Source organism: Euphorbia lathyris, chromosome 8 (assembly GCF_963576675.1).
Source record: "Euphorbia lathyris chromosome 8, ddEupLath1.1, whole genome shotgun sequence".
In the NCBI taxonomy this organism is placed as follows: domain Eukaryota; kingdom Viridiplantae; phylum Streptophyta; class Magnoliopsida; order Malpighiales; family Euphorbiaceae; genus Euphorbia; species Euphorbia lathyris.
The window spans coordinates 52,014,421-52,030,835 of NC_088917.1; the positions used below are offsets into that span (position 1 = coordinate 52,014,421).

Here is a 16,415-nt window from a genome sequence, read left to right on the forward strand (position 1 = left end):
ATATTGAATAAGAGAATGTTCAGTTATCCCATATTGGGGACAGCTTGCACATAGCCTTTTGAACCTCTCCCAATAGTCATGGAGTGTCTCAATATCTTTTTGCCTTATTCCACTAATCTCCCTTCGAATCATTGCTGCTCGAGAAGCTGGAAAATACTTCTCTAGGAATGCTTGCGTCATGCCAATCCATGTTGTGATGGATCCAGAGGGTAGGTTGAGAAACCAGTCTTTAGCTGCATCCTGCAAAGAAAAGGGAAAAGCTCTTAATTTCACTCGTTCCTCGGTTATTCCTTGGGGACTCATACCTGAGCAGACCGCATGAAATTCTTTAAGATGATTATGCGGATTTTCGCTTTCCATTTCATGAAACTTAGGCAAATAATGAATCAGTCCCGATTTAAGTTCAAAAGCCGCATTTAGGACTGGGTATGTGACGCATAAGGGCTGTTGATCAGCCTGGGGTGCATGAAGTTGTCTCAAAGTTCTGGCTGCCATCATCTCCTCTTCAGATTGTTCACTTTCTTCGCTGGAAATTTCCTCTTCTTCACTAGAACTGCAAGTTTCAGACCTAGTCATAAATTGCTTTAAATCAAGTTAGAATATTCCCTGGCAATGGCGCCAAAATTTGATGGGTGTCGAATCCACCAAAAATAATTAATACTTTACTTGACCGAAATATGGATTTGTAACAAGGGTAAGCAAAGGTCGAGCCCAAGGGAATATTACTGACTCAAAACAATAATGACTTGATAAATAAACAAAGTAAATAAACAGGGGGTTTTGATTTGTGAGATTTAACCAATTGAGAATTTCAAATAAAATAAAATTAGCAAGAGTAAATATGATTTGTAAACAACGTTTGGAGAAATCCGATCAAGGGGGTTCGCAGGTAGGTAATTCACTCAGTATCGATCACAGACAGATAAAATAGACTCTTATACACATACCGGATCGGTTTGGAGTATTCTTCCTTGATATTAAACTGGTCAAGCACGCGCGTATAACCAGTTCCTAATCAATAAATAATCCTGCCTTAGCGGTCAAGATTTAATCTATTGACAGCCTGATGAATTAGAAAAACCTGACCTTAGCCAACCGACACTTAGCGTAGACGATTCAGAAACTAAATTACTTGTTCATTCGACTCAAATAAACCTAATTAATTTTGTATTAATGTCACATGAAAGACAATCTCAGGTTGTCAAATCTGAATCTATTCTTTCAAATACAAAACTAACCTAATTTATATCATTGATTGCTACTATGATTGGTTCGTTTAGGTGAAACTCTAACTTTACCAATTTAGCTGTATGACAATCCAATTCAAAGAACGACCTGCAGTTATCATTCGAAGATTGAATAATCAATTGAGAATAAATCCCTAAATGCAATGAACAAATAAACGGTACATTAATAAGAATAATTAAAGCACAACAGTCTCACGATAATGAAGAAAAACCTCCTTTGAATTAACCCTTAACCGAATATAGAAGTTTAGCTACGAATAGCCATGGAAGAACACATGTTTCTGTTTCAAAAAGAGAACAAAATGATACTGCAAAATAAAACCTAAAAAGAACCTATTTTAAGAACGTAAATCAGGCCTTTTGTAGAGAAAAGCCTCTCCTAAAAATTAGCTAACAAAAAGATAGTTTTTTTGTTTTTAAAATACAATCAATATCTTTTCTAATCTATCATATCTCCTAATTTCGTGCATGCTTAGTCATTCCCAACTGTCCAGGTTCATTCTTGATAGAATAAGGGAGAGTCCTGATCAATTCTGGAGTCTGTGATTCCCGAAATCCTTAGTCTTGGGCAAGACTAACTCCATTTTCGTTTCAGCTCCTCTGAATCAGCTCCAAATTCCCTTTTAGTCCAAATTTGCTTCAATTAAGTCCAATTCTGCTCCTTTTAATCATTTGAGTCCTGTGGAGGCAAATCAAACCAAAACAAGCAATAATACCCAAAATAACACCAAATTAATTAAATAACCTAGCATTAAAGTGGACATTTGAACGTTGAATTGTACACTTATCAGACCTCTTCGGGTACTTTGAGATCAGCAGCACTGAGCATATTGACGCTGAATGCTTGAGCTTTGCCTTGCCAGATAAGAGCTTCAGTAAGGCCAGCAAAGATTTGGTGGAAGGTTTTTAAGAGAGCTGTGTCGTAATACTGACGTTGGATGTTGTTATGACGAATGTGATTGAAGGTCTGTTGTGCAAGAGTCATCATCTCGTTCTGCTTCATTGCATCAGTATCCATCTCTTGCTTATTTAGATTAAGCAATCTTACTGCCTCACCAATTTGCTCTACTGAGCACTGACTGTATGATACCATTTGCTCGTTGGTCTTAAGTTGCTCCGTATGAAGCTGAGCAAAGAGCATTTTGAGTTCAGAGGAAGTGGCATAGTCAGTGTGCACAGCTGACAACTTCTGGACTTGTTGACGGAGAGAGTTCAGATGTTGAACGGTTGTCAGCTGGATCTCTGCCAACTTAGCAATGGAATCCTGCTTAGCTTGCTGGGCTTGGAAAGATAGGACGATGTTCAGCAGATCCTTGAGTCCCTTAACTTTGTTAAGAAGCTGAGTGACCTGGGAGAGCTGGGTGGTCTCAAGAATTGAAGAGCCAGCAGTAGGAGAAGTGGAATGTTGAAGGTCTCTGATTAATGCTTGCACTGAGTCAATGATCTTTTTGCCGGACTCAGTGGCATTCAGATGGCTTTGCGAACCTTCAGGGACATCAGTATGACCGGAAGGAAGTGGAGTGAAGGGGGTAACCTAGTCAGTGACTGGAATAGAAGTCTCAATCTGCACTTGAGTTGAAGGAATAGTTGATTGATCGGCAGAGAGTTGAGTTTGAGAAGTTGCAATGCGAATACTGTCTGTGCTGACGGCAGAGGTATGTGGAGTCAGCACCATGCTTGAGGAAGTAGCATGAACAGTAAGCGGCTCAACCTGACTGGTTGAGGTTGCAGAGGCATTAGGGTCGGCATGTTCCTGTTGAGAAGAAACAAAGGCTTGTTTTTCTAAAGGCGCCGATGTAGTGGAAGTGGATTGGCGTTTGAAAAACTTAAGTTGGACGGTAGAAGGGTCCTTAGTTGTCTTTGAGATGACAAAGTCAGGAATAGTTGGTATGTGCACAGGAGGGTCACTGACTAGCTTCTCACTGGCCTTGACCAACTTTCGCCTTCTTCGAGGTGGAGTGTCAGTATGATCAGGTTCTCCTGAGTGAGTGGGGGAAGATACTTGTTGCTCAGTGTGAGTCTGGTCAGCTGGCTCTTCAACTTGATCAACAGTGTGTTGGTCAAGTACTTGCTCAACTCCCGCAGCCAACTCAGTGTCGACATGCACATCTCCACCAGCTAACCCAGTGTTAGCATCCTCAGCTTCATGTTCGCTGGCAGTTTCCTCAGAATCCTCAGCGTCATCCTGACCGCTGGCTTCTTCTTCTTCTTCTTCCTCAGTACTATCTCCATCAAGTTCTTCCTCAACTTGAGAGATGAAGTGATCATCTAGTTGGACCTCAGGCTCCTCAGACTCAGCACATGTACCTTGACACTGGGTGAAGTGAGAGTCACCCGGTACAATGAAGTCGGTCGGTATGGCTTCCAGAGGAGTCAAGGTTGAAGTTTTCTGCTTCTTTTGAGGTTGCTCGGCAGCTTCCTCAGTTCCAGGCTCACCTTACCTGGTTCTCTTCTCAACTGTCTTACCAGCTGACCTCTGCCTCTTTGCTGGAGACTCAACGTTTTGTGAAGGAGTCTCAGCATTTTTCCTCTTGCGGGAAGCTGGGGCCTTAGTTCTTCGCCCTTTCTTTGGCTCAGCAGCTTCCTCAGCTTGGGCAGCAGCAGCAGCTTTGCCTTTCTTCAAAGGCTGTCCAAATTTCAGTGCCCTCAGCGAGGATGTTGTTATCTAAGTTCCTTTAAATTTCTCCTCACCTTCGAGGTCAATTTTGTGGTCAATGAGGATTCTTGTTATTATTGACCCAAGCCTCATTGTACCAGTGCTGCGAAGAAACCCAGCAACGAGAAAGACAGGCATATTGATGGGGGTGTACATCAGCATGTGCCATATGAAGCACTATTCAAAGTTTGTTGCTGATGTAGTGTAGTTTATCTTTGGGTAAATAAAATAACTCAGCAGGTAGTGAGCCATCTTCTGGTGCTGACCCATTGATGATGCTGAGACTTCTCCTGAGTAGCCATCAGGTTTGCAGAAGCTGTGTACATAATTAGTCTTGTCCTGATCTCCTGATTTTCTCAGCCTTGCTCCCTCAGTTTTCAGCTGGAGGAGATTTCCTATGTAGAGAGGGTTGATGAAGATGGTTTTGCCTCTTACCTCAGTGCATATGTAGTCGGTGGAGTCATTTGCGACTTTGAGGTTGTGGTAGAATTCCCTCACTAGGTCAGGATAAGTTTCATCCCTAACCGAGAACAGCCCAGTCCATCCATTCTGGGAAATCCATTCGCTGTTCATTCTGTACGAAGTGTTCCGAAACCCATCTGGAGGGCTCAACCTTCCATTCTCGTACGTTCTCAAAAACTTTAGAGTAGGTTCGGATTTTCACAGTCTTTCCTTGACCAGAGTTTGAGTTTTGGCCAGTTTTTCCCTTGCTCGGCGTAGAGGGATTTCCAGTAGGTTCATCGGAGCTGGTCTTTTGGTGGCCGGCACCGGAGACATTGAAAGATAACTTAGTCATTCTTCGAAGATGGGAAGGTTTAGAGGAATTTTAGAGAGAAGGAGTTCAAAGCAGTTTCTTTGCCTTTAGAATTGATTAAGCGTAAAAAATAAAAGATGGGGAAATTCCCATAATTTATAGACGGAATGAACGGTGTGGATCTTAATCGAATCCATGTGTCAGTTTTGCCTTGGGATTGTGTACCGACAAAGATCCTGGCATTTATGACACATACGGCGAATACATCATCCTAGGGCTATACGCGTGCTTTGCATTTATGCTAACGGATCTAACACTCAGCATTTAGAATGTCAAGCGTTTGATATTCTGAGTGGTCAGTAATGCATTTACGGATGATTTTAAAGTTTAAGTTTAAACTAAGTTACTCAGTGTGCAAGTTACTCAGTATTTGATGTTCAGTCATTTTTGATGAGTTACTCAGCAAACAATCAATCATTCAGCATAGTAATTCACTCAGCATTCATATTCATTTAGCACAGGAATTTACTGAAGAGGATTAAACATACCAATTGCTTCTCTCAGTATGCTGAACTGCTCATGGGCCAGTGGCTTCGTGAAGATATCTGCAAGCTGTTCGTCCGTTGGGACAAAGGTCAGCTTGATCTCACCCTTGAAGTGATGTCTGATGCTGACATGCTTCATTCTGCTGTGTTGAATTGGGTTCTTGGAAAGATCAATTGCACTTTTGTTGTCATATTTGACTTCAATTGTCTTCGTTTGAACACCATAGTCTTCAAGCTGTTGCTTAATCCATAGGACTTGAGCAACACAATGACCAGCAGCAATGTACTCAGCTTCAGTGGTAGACAAAGCTACTGACGCCTGCTTTTTGCTGAACCAGGATACAAGACAGCTTCCTAAGAAGTGGCATCCTCTAGAGGTGCTTTTACGTTCTAGCTTATCACGTCCATAGTCAGCGTCAGTGTATCCGATGAGTGTAAAATCATGAGTATTTGGATACCACAGACCTGCCTTCACTGAGCTTTGTAAGTATCTAAGGATTCTTTTTACAGCAATGTGATGAGATTCCTTAGGGTTAGATTGATATCTAGCACAGTAGCATACTGAGAACTGAATGTTCGGTCTACTGGCTGTTAAGTAAAGTAGAGAGCCTATCATACCTCGATATAATTTGCTGTCTACTGACTTACCATTCTCGTCAGCGCAGAGGACAGTGTTAGTGCCCATAGAAGTGGATATTGGCTTGAAATTCTCCAAGTCATATTTCTTTAATATCTCCTTGGCATATTTGGCTTGACTGATGAAGATGCCATTCTTTCATTGTTTAATTTGAAGACCAAGGAAGAAGTTGAGTTCTCCCATCATGGACATTTCAAACTCAGTCTGCATTTGTTTGCTAAACTCCTTGCACATTGATTCGTTAGTTGCACCAAATATTATATCATCAACATAAATTTGGGCCAGCAGGGTATTTTTACCCTTTTTCTTAATGAATAAAGTTGTATCAGCTTTACCCCTGACGTAATTTCTAGTCAGCAGGAAACTGCTCAGCCTCTCATACCAAGCACGTGGTGCTTGCTTGAGGCCGTACAGAGCCTTTTTGAGTTTGTAAACATGGTTTGGGAACTTAGGGTCCTCAAAACCTAGAGGTTGATTTACATAAACCTCCTCGTTTATAACTCCATTAAGAAATGCACTTTTGACATCCATTTGGAATAATTTAAAATTCATGTAAGATGCATATGCACATAGAATTCTAATTGCCTCTAGCCTTGCCACTGAGGCAAAGGTCTCACCGTAGTCAATACCTTCTTGCTGACTGTAGCCCTGAGCTACAAGCCTTGCTTTGTTCCTGACTACGTTTCCTTGTTCATCCATCTTGTTCCTGAAGACCCATCTTGTTCCGATGGTCTTTTGACTCTTTAGATGAGGTACTAGCTCTCATACATCGTTTCTTCTGAATTGATCGAGCTCCTCTTGCATTGCGTTCATCCAGAATTCATCGTACTCAGCTTCAGCGAAATTCTTCGGTTCTTGTACTGAGACGAAGGCAACATTGCTGAGGTACTTCCTGAGTTGATTCCTCGTCATCAGGGTATTCCCAGCAGAATCAAGGATTGCACTCTCTGAGTGCCCTCTTGGGATCCTTATCTCTTTAGGTAGATTTATGTCTTGCGATGTTTCTGTTTCAACAATCTCTGCAGAAGTAGATGGGTCAGTAAAAGTAATCTTAGGTTCACTCTTACTCTTGGTCAGCCTTTTCGTGAATGACTCAGTAGCTGGTTCTTGGTCAGCGGTGGTTACTGAGTGAGGATCATCTTCGGTCAGCGGCTGGTATCTACCTGCAGGGTCGGTTTCGTCGAACTCTACATGTACTGACTCTTCTAAAATTTGAGTTCGCTTATTAAAAACTATGTATGCTTTGCTGTTTGTTGAGTAGCCCAAAAAGATAGCCTCATCAGCTTTTGAATCAAACTTTGCTAAGCTATCTTTGTTATTTAAAATAAAACATCTACAGCCAAAGGCACGAAAGTATCCAATATTGGGCTTTCGTCCTTTCCAAAGTTCATAGGGGGTTTTCCTTAATATAGGTCTAACTAGAGCCCTATTAAGAATATAGCATGCTGTGTTAACAGCCTCTCCCCAAAAATACTTTGGAAGCCTATGCTCATCCAGCATTGTCCTGGCTATTTCAACCAGAGTTCTGTTCTTCCTTTCTACAACCCCATTTTGCTGAGGTGTTCTAGGAGCAGAAAAATTGTGGTCAATGCCACTGGCTTCACAGAATTCAACAAACTTTTGGTTTTTGAATTCTCCACCGTTATCACTACGGATGTGAGCTAATTTTAGGTCTTTTTCATTTTCAATTTTTCTAACCAAATTTGAAAATGTCTCAAAGGTCTCATCCTTGCTGGTCAGCAAGATAACCCACGTATACCGAGAGAAGTCATCTACAATGACCAAGGAAAATCTTCTTTCACCCAGACTCAGCGGCTGGACTAGACCGAAGAGATCCAAGTGTAGTAACTCTAACGGACGTTTAGTTGAGACGATATTTTTGCTATGAAAAGATTGTTTGGTTTGTTTTCCAGCTTGGCAAACGTGGCATAATTGATCTTTTTGAAATTTAAGTTCAGGCAGTCCCTCAACCAATTGCTTTCTTGCTAGTTTGGCCAGGAGGTCCATGCTTACATGACCAAGTCTCCTGTGCCATAGCCAGGAATTTTCTTCCTTTGATACTAAGCACACAGTTTTTGAAAACTTTTTCTCTAAGTCTAGCATAAAGACATTATCTATCCGAGGGGCAGTTAAAATTAACTCATTTGTTCTACCCTCGTATATTTTACATCCAGTCTCATCAAATATAACTTTTCTCCCATTATCACATAGCTGAGCTACGCTGAGTAAGTTATATTTGAGTCCGCTGACTAGGGAGACAGATTCAATAGTAGGATTACCTCCGATGGTTCCTAACCCTACTATCTTACCCTTCTTGTTGTCTCCAAAACTTACGCTTCCTCCTCGTTTACGCTCAAACGTGATGAACTGAGTTTCATCACCCATCATATGCCTTGAGCATGCGCTGTCAATATACCACATCTTTGACTTCTCGGCACATCTCAGGCTTACCTGCATTGTAACTAGTTACTTTTAAGTACCCAATTCTTTTTGGGTCCTGTCTTGTTAGGCGCAATAGGTATAGCATCATATTTTATTTTATGGCGACATACATGGACAGTATAGCCATTCTTTCCACAGAAGTCACAGCTGACCTTCTGTTTAGGATTTTTTACTGACTTGTCAGCACCCCAGTGCTGAGCGTGCCAGCACACCTTAGTGGTGTGTCCTAACTTCCCACAAAAGTCACACTGGACTTTTCGCTGGGGATTCCTTCTCTGCTGAGTACCTTGGTACTGAGTTCTCAGAGGAATGTTATTTTTATTAGGAACCTTTAGTTGGTTCTGGATGGTTATGACGTCCTTCCTCAGTTTCTTTGAAACTGACTGGACTTCAGAGACAGACTCATGTATGATTTTCATATTATCATGCAGAGTTGAATTGTCCTGAAGAAGGAATTTGAGGTCACTCAGTTTGACCTCTTCCACTTCGTCACAGCGCCTGCTGAGTGCTCTAATTTTCTTATTACACTTCTTGACAAGTGTATAGAGATCACTCAGGGCATTAACCATATCATTTCTGAGCTGGGGAAGAGAAATTACCTCATTTGATTGCTCCTCGTCTTCTGATAGGTCAGCATGCTCAGAGACGCATGGCTCAGCAAGTTCGTCAGCCATGAAGCATATCTTCGCTGACTCGGTGGCCTCAGTTTCTGTAGATGAAGACTCATCGCTGTCGCTCCAAGTAGCCACCATTGCTTTCTTCCCACTTTTCTTGTCTTTCCTCAGCGTGGGGCAGTTTGACTTAATATGGCCAGTTTGATGGCACTCAAAGCATGTAATGGGCTTTGAGCTGTCCTTTCTGTATTTGCTGTCACTTGAGTCAGCCTTATACTTATCAAACTTTCTATAAGGCTTTTTAGAGTATTTGTCACTCTTCTTGAATAGCCTTTTCATCTTCCTTGTGAACATAGCCATCTCCTCATCGTCAGTTGAACTCCCGTCAGTGGAGTCAGCTTTCATGACAAGTGACTTCTGCTTCTTGTCTTCAGATTTTTCCTTCACCTCAAAGTTTTTCATGGATATCTCATGGGTCAGCAATGAACCGATGAGTTCGTCATATTTGTAGGTGGTTAAATCCTGAGCTTCCTCAACTGCTGTCTTCTTTGCTTGCCAGTCTTTAGGAAGACTCCTGAGAATCTTTTTGACTTGTTCTTCCTCAGTGAAGATTTTCCCAAGTCTCTTGAGCTCATTAATGATGTTGGTAAACCTTGCATTCATATCTGAAATGCCCTCATCATTGTTCATCTCGAACAGCTCGTACAGTCTCATCTGCTGATTCACCTTAGATTCTTTTACTTTATTTGTTCCCTCGTAGGTGACTTCCAGCTTTCTCCAGATCTCTTATGCCGACTCACAACCTGAGATTTTATTATATTCTGCAGCATCGAGCGCACAGTGAAGCATATTGATAGCCGAAGCATGGTTTTGGAGCTTCTTAAGATCATCCTCTGTCCATTTGGCCTCAGCTTTTACAACTGTTTGGCCAGCCACAACCTCGACAGGTACAAATGGGCCTTGGACTATAGATATCCAGGCACTCATGTTTGTAGCCTGAATGAAGTTCTTCATCCTATTCTTCCAGAAGGTATAGTTTGACCCGAAGAATAGGGGAGGCCTAGTAATGGACAGCCCCTCATGCAGTATTTGAGTTGTTTGGTTTCCAGGGAGAAACCGAGTACTGTTTTCGCCCATGGTAGGGATCAGCTCAAGGTTGTTAGACCTTTTAGAGTGAGCTTTTAAGCTCTGATACCACTTGTTGGTCCCTTGTAAGGTTGCAAGTATAGTTCCAAGAGGGGGGTTAGGAACTATTTAAACTTTTTCGCAATTAGGGCAGACTTCTTTTTCTAAAGAAAAAGGTTTGAACAACGGCGCTGAGTAAACAGCAAGATACTGGCTTAGTCAACAGGTGACTAGGTCAGTTTCTTAGCTTGAGTCAGGAGATAGCACTTAGATTCTATTCCCGAGCTCAGACGTTCAACGCGCACAACTTAACTTGACCTCTTTACTTGGTCAGTTTTTGGTTATTTTAAGCAAGCAATATAAATAAGGAGTTAAAGGTAAGAAATACTTCACTTAGCAGATTTATCCAGGTTCGGCTTCTTCTAAGCCTACGTCCTGTCCCCGGAACACGTTCCGAGATTTCAAATCCTCTACTGAGCTCTTTAAAGGTAGAGCTTCAAACCTTTTACAATATCAACAACTGAGTATGACAAGAGTACCTTCCTCTATACTTCTACTCAATCCTAATCTCTCGCTGAGTACTAAAACCGAGTACTCAGCCTCTCCTTTCTATCTCTAGAAATGATAAGTGTTTTGTCCTATACAAAGATTTGCTAAGACACTTTAGACGATTGAAACAATCACTCTAGACTTTTACACAGATATAAGAAATGTAGTGTAAGAATTTGCTTTGCTTCTTTGCTTGCAGAACTTGTAGAAATTTGGTCAGCGTAACTGCTTGATCAAGTTCTGTATTGAATGAAGCTTGTGATGGCACTATTTATAGAGACGTCTGGGCATCGGTCATTTCGAATTTCGAAATAACCGTTGGAGGGAAACGGCTATATGTCGTTGTTATCCTGACTTGCTCAGAGCTCTCGGCCAATCAGAATGGTGTATCTTCTGTCCTCGGTCAGCTCAGCAGACTGTCTCTCCTTTTATGGTAAAGTCAACTGGACAGCATACTGTGTCGTCTGAACTTTGCCCAAAAGGGAAATACTTTGTCTGGAAGTTTTGCTATGCCAGCTGCTGTCTTGTACGCTTTGTCGAGACTACTCAGCAGCTTCATCTTGAAGTTGTTCCCGAACGTCTTCTAGATCCTTCCGTTTTCTGAGTTGCGTTTTGTTCAAAACGGCAACGTCTTGACATATACGGGCCGAGTGTACTGAGTTGTTTGACTTGGGCCTTAGCTTCCGTATTGGGCTTGGGCCTTTTAATCCTTACGTCTTATAACAGTTTTAACTCAACATTGAACAAACACATTAGTAGAATAAATCAAAGCATTTAAACTTAGTGTGTTTAGAATATGTATTTTAAATTATACTTAAACAATTTTGTCAAATCAAAATTATGTGGAAAGGTGTTTCAACAGGAGTAGCTCGACTTTCCGTTGCGACGTGCAAGCTTAAGGTGGTGCGAGGAGTGTGGTTTCGCCTTGTTGTGGAAAAACGCCGCCGCGGTATATCTTTAGACGGTGGCCATTGACCCGTAGGATTGCATTGTCGAGACCTTGGATTTCAATTGCTCCGGAGGGGTGCACATTGATGACGGTGTATGGTCCCGACCACCGACTTTTCAATTTTCTGGGGAATAACCGGAGGCGAGAATTGTAGAGGAGAACTTGATCCCCCTTGTTGAACTCCCGAATTTGGATGTGCTTGTCGTGCCACCGCTTGGTACGTTCTTTGTAGAGTTTGGCATTTTCATATGACCCCAAGCGGAGTTCATCAAGAGTATTAAGTTGGAGGAGGCGGTGTTCTCCTGCAGCCTGCATGTCAAAATTTAAAAATTTCAGCGCCCAATAGGCTTTATGTTCTAATTCCACGGGTAAATGACATGACTTTCCAAAAACTAGACGATAAGGGGACATCCCAATGGGCGTCTTAAACGCCGTGCGGTAAGCCCAAAGAGCATCATCGAGCTTCAAGCTCCAGTCTTTTCTAGAGAAGGTAACCGTTTTTTCTAAAATGCGTTTTAGCTCTCGGTTAGAAACCTCAACTTGCCCACTAGTTTGCGGGTGGTAGGGTGTAGAGACTCGGTGTGCAACCCCATATTTAAGTAAGAGTTGATTGAATTGTCGGTTGCAAAAGTGGGAACCCCTGTCACTAATGATAGTCCGAGGGGTTCCGAACCGAGTGAAAATGTTTTTCTTTATGAATTTCCCTACCGCCTTAGAGTCGTTTGAAGGTAAGGCAACGGCCTCTATGAAGGAAATTAGGGCTAAGGTATAGCAGCGGAAATATAAAAATTTTAGCTTATTTCCTTTTAACCATAGGATCCGTTAATCGTTATTTCATATAAAGAGGGATAAGAAGTAATACCTTTCGATGAACAATCTACCGTTGTTAAAGAAGCGCCCACAATTCTTCTCCGAGGTTCCAACCGCAAAGTAGAATACGGTGAGGTTAAGATAAAATCAACCCTTATGAGATGCAACCAAAATAGATTGCCTCTAATTAACCAACACAAGATCAAGGAGAAAGAGGGATGAATAAGATTAATCAATCGATGGAATGCCGTATGAATTCTTGTCCACGAACTTGGGGAATAGAATTCTTTTCTCTCTCTCTCTAAGCAATTTTGAAAATCACAAGTGGGGAGGCTTAGGGCTTCGTCGAAATTCACTATAGGGATGGGTATATATATTAGCTTGTATCTAAACCCTAGTTAGATAGGAATAGGTTACTTAATAGGAATCCAATTCCGAAAAGGATTCCTAATTATTATCTCACTATATATCTAATATATTTAGGATAATAATAAATAACCTAATTGGATAATAATAGGAGAATATTAATCTAATTAAAACTCCTAAGTAAATTATCTCTTAATTAATTTAATTCATAATCCTAATCAAATTAGGATTAATGGAATAAAATCAATCCCTTACTAATACATACAAATTTCAGCCCCCTCCTTGTATTTGGGCCTTACTGGGCTCAATTGGGCTTCCATCTATTAATCATATTCATCTCTCTTTTGGTTCCAAGTCTTATGTGTGATCCATTAGGTCCTTACTACTTCTGGCCGTATGCAACCTATTAAATTAATTTCTTCAAGAATTATATTTAATCCCTTGCATAACGGAATGATGTACAGAGTATGTTATTGGCAAGTCTGTAATCATTCCCCCAGAGTCCGTTAAGAAGACAGGTTGATTCTGTCGTTAACCCTTCCGTATTAGTTACGGTATAATACGATCCTTTATCAACTACATCCTTGAACTGAATCTTATGACTATGGGTAATGTCAAGTCACATATAGCGAGACGTTCGTTTTACTTGTTATTGGCCGAGTCAACTCAAAAAGATAGGTTAAGTGAAATCTGTATTTCTACTCTTAAGCTATCACCTTGCAAGGGTTTAGAGTCAAGTCTTCCACAAGTGATAGCTCCCATTTATATAGGGTTTTTAGGATTGTTTTAGTTCGTTTTTGCTTTATTTCCATTCAATTTCAGTATCATTTTGCTATCTATTAGTTAAAAGGAATCATTTCCGTTATTTATGGCATTTTCTGTATTCTCAGGTGTTTTTAGGACGTTTTGAGCATTTCCGGACAGTTCAAGGACCACCAGAACAAATGCTGGAAGCAGGGACCGAAACAGATGCGTCCAGGAAGGGTTTGCGGACTTCTCAACACCTGTCTCGCCAAGACAGTGTTTGTCTCATCGAGACAGGCCCTCATCTCGCCGAGACACAGCCTGTCTCACCGAGATGAGGCGGCCCGATGGTTCCCAAAGGGAACCATCACGTGGTGTCTCGACGAGACACCCATTGTCTCGCCGAGACACCCTTTCGTCTCGTCGAGACACCTCTTGTCTCGACGAGACGAGACACTGAGAAGCAATTTCCCAGCGTTTTCTCACCTCTAGGGCGCGAATTCTGGCCAAAATAAATGTCCAAAATACCCCCGACACACCTAGCACTATAAATAGAACAATGTGCCTCCTTTGTGAGGGTTACCTTTTTCTTTTTCTGCTTTATTGATCTCTTCCTCCTCCTTCCTTCTTCTTTTTAGTAGATTTTAGGGTTTTCTACCATTGTAATTGCTGTTTTATTGAAGATTAGTGAGGGGAGTTCTCTCCATTGTGTAATCAGAATCAGACAAAATCGGGTTTTATATTCCTAATTCCTTACTCTGTCTCTTGCTTTTTGCTTATTTGAATTAATGATGATTCAGGCTTATAATGCGTGTTATAGTTGCTTGTTTAATTTAACTATGAACTAATCCCCATCCAATCTGGGATGGGGATAAATTGATTGCGTAACCATGTATGATTAGGGATTTAGTTTACTGGATTGTTTCCAATTGATTAGATTATGTGAGCTTAATGTCTAGATTTGTCAGAGATAGGATGATTGCTAGAATGAGATTCGATGATGATCAACTAGCCTGACATAGCAGAACCTAATGCCTTGAGTCTGACAAATTTAGGATTGCAGATAGGTAGATACCTGACCAAGGAATTACCTAATCCGAATTAGCATAATCTGACCTCGCTAGAGACCACTAGGAGTGCGGGCTAGTGGCTGGGCTACGGCTTTAGCCTTAATCACCACAGACCCTAATGCTTTGCATGCCCTAGGTTATATGCCTAATCAAGCCGTCAACCAAATGCATGTGAATAGACTACAGGAGACTGACAATCTCCACGTGGTTAATTAGGTGGTTACCGTCAATTATCATTATGATATGAAACTAAATCCCAGTAAATCATACATGGGATCCAATTAAGGGAATCCCCATCTTAGATTGTCTCATCAATTAATTCGAATTCTTCCCTGTCAAACATTTTTATCTTTCATTTTAGAAATTAGCCTCTTTAATCACTCTACTCCATATTTACCCTTCCGAACAATTGTGTTCCCACTTTGGGCCGACTAGTTGTGATAAATAGTCCTTGTGGTTCGATCCTGTGCTTAGCACTATATTACTTGCTGCGATAGGATACACTTGTCCTGTCAACTGCTATATATTTTACGAGCATCAAGTTTTTGGCGCCGTTGCCGGGGACTATTTTTGTTTATAACTAGTTTACTTTTGGTGATAGGTTTATATAATTGTTTGGAATTCCAAGAACCGAGGTTCTGGGAATTACTCATCATTGCATTTTGATTCTTAAGCTGATATTGTTCTTGCAGGACGAAAAAGGGTGACACAATGGCCGAAGATCCGTCGGTCATGGAGCTGTTGAGGGCAAAGCGGCCTATAAGCACCTCTGGCATCCTCGATCCGACAATAACAGCAATGTCATTTGAAATCAGACCAACAATGATTCAGATGATCCAGAACTCGGGACAGTTCGGTGGGGATTACTACGAAGATCCTAACTCACATCTTGACAAATTCATGGAATACTGCAGCACTTTCAAGTGTGAAGACGTCGCATCTGAACAGATCTTCCAGAAGCTGTTTAGATTTTCTTTGAAAGAAGAAGCTGCAGAATGGCTACAATCCATTGAGCCAGGGTCTCTCACTGATTGGGACACTACAGTATCAGCGCTTCTAGCAAAGTACTTCCCTCCGTCAAAGACTGCACAATTCAGAAGCGACATCACCTCGTTTAGGCAGTTCGATAGTGAGAACTTGCATCTAGCCTAGGAGAGGTTCCAGAAGTTGTTAAGACGGTGCCCCCACCATGGTTACCAGCGGTACCAGCTTGTTGATATGTTCTACTCAGGAATATCTCCTGTCAGCCGTGCCTTTCTGGATGCAACAGCGGGAGGAAATCTATTCAACAAGACTGCAGTTCAAGCATACAATCTGATGAAAGAATTAGCTGAACGGAGCGCATGTTGGCAAGTTGAGAAGCCGGCTCCAAGAAGAGGCACAACAGCCAAAGAGTTCCCTGGAATATTTTTAGAATCAAATCATCAGATAGCAGCGCTTAGAGAAAAAGTAGATCTACTGGAAACTCACCTAAAATCATCGGAACCAGTAGCAAGCTGTGAGGTGTGTAGTGGAGGGCATAAGAACGTGGAGTGCCCGATTGTACTTGAACAGATCCATTATCTAAAACAGTATGGGTCAAATGGCACACATTGGCAGCAGGACAGACATCGAGGATCAGGTTCTGAGACTGAATGGGAGAAAAGTATAGATGTCCTGAGAGAGAGCCTGAGTGCCATAGAAGGAAGATTGGCACACAATGAAGCTTTCTGCCAAAGGCTTCAAACACAGGTCAGTAAATTGGTAGAAGAGGAAGCACGAGCAATCACGCTTAGGAGCGAAACACAGGTAAGCGCACCAGCCTTTGTGCCTCAGCAAGACAAGGCTTCAGACCCGATTCCTGGTAATATCTCTACCCCGTCTGCTCCATAGGTAAGTGTTTCTGATCCAACTCCGATTACTGAAAC

At 41.6% G+C, this 16,415-nt stretch overlaps 1 non-coding gene across 1 annotated transcript; it reads right to left on the reverse strand.

The window, feature by feature from the left end:
• Nucleotides 1-15,597: 15,597 nt before the first annotated feature.
• LOC136204429 (small nucleolar RNA R71) lies at nt 15,598-15,704 on the reverse strand. Its single transcript, XR_010675270.1, has one exon. It is a non-coding gene; the product is annotated as a small nucleolar RNA R71 (small nucleolar RNA).
• Between the last annotated feature and the right edge of the window lie 711 nt (nt 15,705-16,415).